Source organism: Engystomops pustulosus, unplaced genomic scaffold (genome assembly GCF_040894005.1).
Source record: "Engystomops pustulosus unplaced genomic scaffold, aEngPut4.maternal MAT_SCAFFOLD_411, whole genome shotgun sequence".
Lineage (NCBI taxonomy): Eukaryota > Metazoa > Chordata > Amphibia > Anura > Leptodactylidae > Engystomops > Engystomops pustulosus.
In genome coordinates, this window is record NW_027285290.1 from 65,778 (window position 1) to 71,777 (window position 6,000).

At 42.0% G+C, this 6,000-nt stretch overlaps 8 non-coding genes across 8 annotated transcripts; all 8 read left to right on the forward strand.

Annotated features, from left to right (window-relative positions):
* The first annotated feature begins 442 nt into the window (after positions 1-442).
* TRNAC-ACA (transfer RNA cysteine (anticodon ACA)) lies at positions 443-515 on the forward strand. Its single transcript has one exon. It is a non-coding gene; the product is annotated as a tRNA-Cys (tRNA).
* Positions 516-1,387: 872 nt separating this feature from the next.
* On the forward strand, positions 1,388-1,460 carry TRNAR-ACG (transfer RNA arginine (anticodon ACG)). Its single transcript has one exon. It is a non-coding gene; the product is annotated as a tRNA-Arg (tRNA).
* A 7-nt stretch (positions 1,461-1,467) lies between these two features.
* TRNAH-GUG (transfer RNA histidin (anticodon GUG)) lies at positions 1,468-1,539 on the forward strand. Its single transcript has one exon. It is a non-coding gene; the product is annotated as a tRNA-His (tRNA).
* Positions 1,540-1,858: 319 nt separating this feature from the next.
* On the forward strand, positions 1,859-1,931 carry TRNAR-ACG (transfer RNA arginine (anticodon ACG)). The gene has a single exon. It is a non-coding gene; the product is annotated as a tRNA-Arg (tRNA).
* Positions 1,932-2,408: 477 nt separating this feature from the next.
* On the forward strand, positions 2,409-2,480 carry TRNAH-GUG (transfer RNA histidin (anticodon GUG)). Its single transcript has one exon. It is a non-coding gene; the product is annotated as a tRNA-His (tRNA).
* A 318-nt stretch (positions 2,481-2,798) lies between these two features.
* Positions 2,799-2,871, forward strand: TRNAR-ACG (transfer RNA arginine (anticodon ACG)). Its single transcript has one exon. It is a non-coding gene; the product is annotated as a tRNA-Arg (tRNA).
* A 7-nt stretch (positions 2,872-2,878) lies between these two features.
* TRNAH-GUG (transfer RNA histidin (anticodon GUG)) lies at positions 2,879-2,950 on the forward strand. The gene has a single exon. It is a non-coding gene; the product is annotated as a tRNA-His (tRNA).
* A 398-nt stretch (positions 2,951-3,348) lies between these two features.
* Positions 3,349-3,420, forward strand: TRNAH-GUG (transfer RNA histidin (anticodon GUG)). The gene has a single exon. It is a non-coding gene; the product is annotated as a tRNA-His (tRNA).
* The last annotated feature ends 2,580 nt before the right edge of the window (positions 3,421-6,000 follow it).

Consider the following 6,000-nt stretch of genomic DNA (forward strand, 5'->3'; position numbering starts at 1 on the left):
GATAACGCGTCTGAGTACGGATCAGAAGATTGTAGGTTCGACTCCTACCTGGCTCGGAGCGTTGCCGTGATCGTATAGTGGTTAGTACTCTGCGTTGTGGCCGCAGCAACCCCGGGTCACGGCATGTCTTTTTTTGTTCCAATATTAACGCCAACTTCCCAAGGTGGAAAATTATTTTCAGAGTTTTAGGAAAAAAAGCAACTCATGTTTCTCCTGTGTTATTTGTTGGCTTCTCTGAATTTCTTGAACCACATTTGGCAACATTGTGATTTCAACTCTCCCAAAATCACATTGTCAGAAAACTCACACCGTTTCCAGATCTCATGAAAATATGTTATCTCTGATGATTGGATTGGCAAGAAACGGATTGGACTTATTGCAATGTTGGAAGTTTGCTAGTTCTTTAAAATGAGTCACATTTTGGGCTGCAGCACTCTCATCAGGGCCAGTGGCGCAATGGATAACGCTTCTGACTACAGATCAGAAGATTGTAGGATCAACTCCTACCTGGCTCGAAGCGTTGCCGTGATCGTATAGTGGTTAGTACTCTGTGTTGTGGCCGCAGCAACCCCGGTTCGAATCTGGGTCACGGCATGCCTTTTTTTGTTCCAATATTAACGCCAACTTCCCAAGGTGGAAAATTCTTTTCAGAGTTTTAGGAAAAAAAGCAACTCATGTTTCTCCTGTGTTATTTGTTGGCTTCTCTGAATTTCTTGGACCACATTTGGCAACATTGTGATTTCAACTCTCCCAAAATCACATTGTCAGAAAACTCACACCGTTTCCAGATCTCATGAAAATATGTTATCTCTGATGATTGGATTGGCAAGAAACGGATTGGACTTATTGCAATGTTGGAAGTTTGCTAGTTTTTTAAAATGAGTCACATTTTGAACTGCAGCACTCTCGTCAGGGCCAGTGGCGCAATGGATAACGCGTCTGACTACGGATCAGAAGATTGTCGGTTCGACTCCTACCTGGCTCGAAGCGTTGCCGTGATCGTATAGTGGTTAGTACTCTGCGTTGTGGCTGCAGCAACCCCGGTTCGAATCCAAGTCACGGCATGTCTTTTTTTGTTCCAATATTAACGCCAACTTTCCAAGGTGGAAAATTCTTTTCAGAGTTTTAGGAAAAAAAGCAACTCATGTTTCTCCTGTGTTATTTGTTGGCTTCTCTGAATTTCTTGGACCACATTTGGCAACATTGTGATTTCAACTCTCCCAAAATCACATTGTCAGAAAACTCACACCGTTTCCAGATCTCATGAAAATATGTTATCTTATCTCTGATGATTGGATTGGCAAGAAACGGATTGGACTTATTGCAATGTTGGAAGTTTGCTAGTTCTTTAAAATGAGTCACATTTTGGGTTGCAGCACTCTCATCAGGGCCAGTGGCGCAATGGATAACGCGTCTGACTACGGATCAGAAGATTGTAGGTTCGACTCCTACCTGGCTCGAAGCGTTGCCGTGATCGTATAGTGGTTAGTACTCTGCGTTGTGGCCGCAGCAACCCCGGTTCGAATCCGGGTCACGGCATGTCTTTTTTTGTTCCAATATTAACGCCAACTTCCCAAGGTGGAAAATTCTTTTCAGAGTTTTAGGAAAAAAAGCAACTCATGTTTCTCCTGTGTTATTTGTTGGCTTCTCTGAATTTCTTGGACCACATTTGGCAACATTGTGATTTCAACTCTCCCAAAATCACATTGTCAGAAAACTCACACCGTTTCCAGATCTCATGAAAATATGTTATCTCTGATGATTGGATTGGCAAGAAACGGATTGGACTTATTGCAATGTTGGAAGTTTGCTAGTTTTTTTAAAATGAGTCACATTTTGAACTGCAGCGCTCTCGTCAGGGCCAGTGGCGCAATGGATAACGCGTCTGACTACGGATCAGAAGATTGTAGGTTCGACTCCTACCTGGCTCGAAGCGTTGCCGTGATCGTATAGTGGTTAGTACTCTGCGTTGTGGCCGCAGCAACCCCGGTTCGAATCCGGGTCACAGCATGTCTTTTTTTGTTCCAATATTAACGCCAACTTCCCAAGGTAGAAAATTATTTTCAGAGTTTTAGGAAAAAAAGCAACTAATTTTTCTCCTGTATTATTTGTTGGCTTCTCTGAATTTCTTCGACCACATTTGGCAACATTGTGATTTCAACTCTCCCAAAATCACATTGTCAGAAAACTCACACCGTTTCCAGATCTCATGAAAATATGTTATCTCTGATGATTGGATTGGCAAGAAACGGATTGGACTTATTGCAATGTTGGAAGTTTGCTAGTTCTTTAAAATTAGTCACATTTTGGGCGGCAGCACTCTCATCAGGGCCAGTGGCGCAATGGATTACGCATCTGACTACGGATCAGAAGATTGTAGGTTCGACTCCTACCTGGCTCGAAGCGTTGCCGTGATCGTATAGTGGTTAGTACTCTGCGTTGTGGCCGCAGCAACCCCGGTTCGAATCCGGGTCACGGCATGTCTTTTTTTGTTCCAATATTAACGCCAACTTCCCAAGGTGGAAAATTCTTTTCAGAGTTTTAGGAAAAAAAGCAACTCATGTTTCTCCTGTGTTATTTGTTGGCTTCTCTGAATTTCTTGGACCACATTTGGCAACATTGTGATTTCAACTCTCCCAAAATCACATTGTCAGAAAACTCACACCGTTTCCAGATCTCATGAAAATATGTTATCTCTGATGATTGGATTGGCAAGAAACGGATTGGACTTATTGCAATGTTGGAAGTTTGCTAGTTCTTTAAAATTAGTCACATTTTGGGCGGCAGCACTCTCGTCAGGGCCAGTGGCGCAATGGATAACGCGTCTGACTACGGATCAGAAGATTGTAGGTTCGACTCCTACCTGGCTCGAAGCGTTGCCGTGATCGTATAGTGGTTAGTACTCTGCGTTGTGGCCGCAGCAACCCCGGTTCGAATCCGGGTCACGGCATGTCTTTTTTTGTTCCAATATTAACGCCAACTTCCCAAGGTGGAAAATTATTTTCAGAGTTTTAGAAAAAAAAGCAACTCATTTTTCTCCTGTATTATTTGTTGGCTTCTCTGAATTTCTTCGACCACATTTGGCAACATTGTGATTTCAACTCTCCCAAAATCACATTGTCAGAAAACTCACACCGTTTCCAGATCTCATGAAAATATGTTATCTCTGATGATTGGATTGGCAAGAAACGGATTGGACTTATTGCAATGTTGGAAGTTTGCTAGTTCTTTAAAATGAGTCACATTTTGGGCGGCAGCACTCTCATCAGGGCCAGTGGCGCAATGGATAACGCGTCTGAGTACGGATCAGAAGATTGTAGGTTCGACTCCTACCTGGCTCGGAGCGTTGCCGTGATCGTATAGTGGTTAGTACTCTGCGTTGTGGCCGCAGCAACCCCGGTTCGAATCCGGGTCACGGCATGTCTTTTTTTGTTCCAATATTAACGCCAACTTCCCAAGGTGGAAAATTATTTTCAGAGTTTTAGGAAAAAAAGCAACTCATGTTTCTCCTGTGTTATTTGTTGGCTTCTCTGAATTTCTTGAACCACATTTGGCAACATTGTGATTTCAACTCTCCCAAAATCACATTGTCAGAAAACTCACACCGTTTCCAGATCTCATGAAAATATGTTATCTCTGATGATTGGATTGGCAAGAAACGGATTGGACTTATTGCAATGTTGGAAGTTTGCTAGTTCTTTAAAATGAGTCACATTTTGGGCTGCAGCACTCTCATCAGGGCCAGTGGCGCAATGGATAAGGAATAGAATGCTCTCTTGCACTCATGCATCTTATCATGAAATATGAGGAAGACAAGCTTAATCAAATTAAAGAGGAAATTACTACATTACAAAATACCCTTAAAAATGATGCTCTCATTTCTAATTTCAATGAACAAATAGACAAAATTAAAAACGCGGTCTCTAAAATGGAGGATGAAATCATGGTAACTAAGAAAAATAAATTTCAAAGGGATTCCTTTGATTATGCACAAAATCAAGTATATGAGTGGGGGCGTTGGGAACGTCCCATCAAAACGCCCAAATCCATCCTCAAAAGACGAGGCAACTATGCCAAGACAGCAAGCCATGTTAATTTCACCTCCTCAGAACTTGACTCCTCAGATGGCGCATCAGATCATACCTCAGGTGAAACATCTCAACACAAATCTTCTTACTATAGAAAACCCAAAGGAAACCAACGCAAGAAATCAACTCAGGATGCCTCCACTCCAGCAAAAAACGGAGAGCTGGGCGCAAGCATAAACACTCCCGACACAGCGCTGATGAAACTTCGGAGCCAGAAATAACAGGAAATTCATCTGTGGATGTTTTGAATTTATCATCACATCAACTAACTAAAGAACAAACAGAGGTACTTTCACTAGGTCTGAATTTTGTTCCAACCAATAATTTCAATTTTTTTTCTACAGTTTGTGACATCAACAAATTCGTCCGAGATCTTACTGTCAAGAGACATTTTCTTACGGACGATGACATTTCATCCCACACATCTAATGCTGAGACTATTAACACTAATGTCAATGTTGAAAGCAATCTGTCTGGTATTAATGTTAATCCTAACTATAATCTGTTCAGTGATTTTGGTTTCCAGGAACAACTTACTTTGCTGAATCTGATATCACTCGATACCACTTCTTCCAATGATCATTATATCAACGTCTCTGGTGATCTCAAACTCAGCAATAGGTTCTTTTACCCACTACAGTCACGCACACCTTCCATGAAAATGTTTTAGGAACGAATTATGCGTGATTTATGGAGCCTCAAACAGAATCAGGCTCGCTCTGTTAGGGGTAATCTATCACCACAACAGTCCCTTGCCTTGACCGAACTCAAAAACAATACTGACTTAATTGTCAAGATGTCGGACAAGGGGGGGACGGTTGTCCTCATGGATAAATCTCTTTACTGTTCCCAAATCTTATCTTTACTTGCCGATCAAGATGTTTACAGAGAATTAAGTTGTAATCCCACAAAAATCTTCAATGAAAAACTTTGTAATATTATTAATGAAGGTGTTTCTCTTAATGTTATTACACACAAACAAAGGGACCACCTACATGTTTGTGAACCGGTGATTCCCATTATACACGGGTTACCAAAGACCCATAAGAATGTCTCACCACCTCCCATGAGACCTATCATCTCTGGCATAGGTTCCATTAATGAAAAAATGGGAGAATGGCTAGACACTCTTTTACAACCTTTAGTCAAGAGAGTCCCAGGTTACCTCCAGGACTCCTCTGACGTTATTAGAAATCTTAATGAGTTCATTTGGCGTGATCACCATCATTGGGTAGGCTGCGATGTTGTTTCTCTCTACACCTCTATTCCTTACACAGTAGCCATCAGAGCGTTGGAGTTTCACCTCAACACATACAGCAACTACTCCCCTGATTTGAAAGAATACATCATGCAGGTAACGCACCATCTCGTGACTCACAACTACTTCATGTTTTCCAACAAATTCTACTTACAAATACAAGGAGTCCCCATGGGGGCGAAATATTCGCCCTCCTTGGCCAACTTAGTCATGTCATGGTGGGAGTTGCAGTTTCTATACACTGAGGAGAATCCCTTTTTGGCGTCTATTGAGTGGTATGGCAGGTACATCGATGATCTCCTCTTAATTTGGGGGGGCGATGTATCTGCCATACCCTCATTTTTAGCTTATGTGAACTCCAATAATTTCAATTTACGATTCACTCATTATTCTCATTCGAGTGAAGTCACGTTTCTGGATTTGAGATTGCGAGGTGAGGTTAATGCCCCAATCAGCACATCCACATTTAGGAAGCCCACTGCGGGTAACACCATTCTGCATTACACCAGTCATCACCCAAAACACACAACAAAAGCCATACCTGTTGGAGAAATGGTTAGAAGTAGGAGAAACTGTAGTTCTGATACTGACTTTCAGCTGGAAACCACACAAATCTCCAACAGACTAACCCACAGAGGTTATCCCCGGTGGACA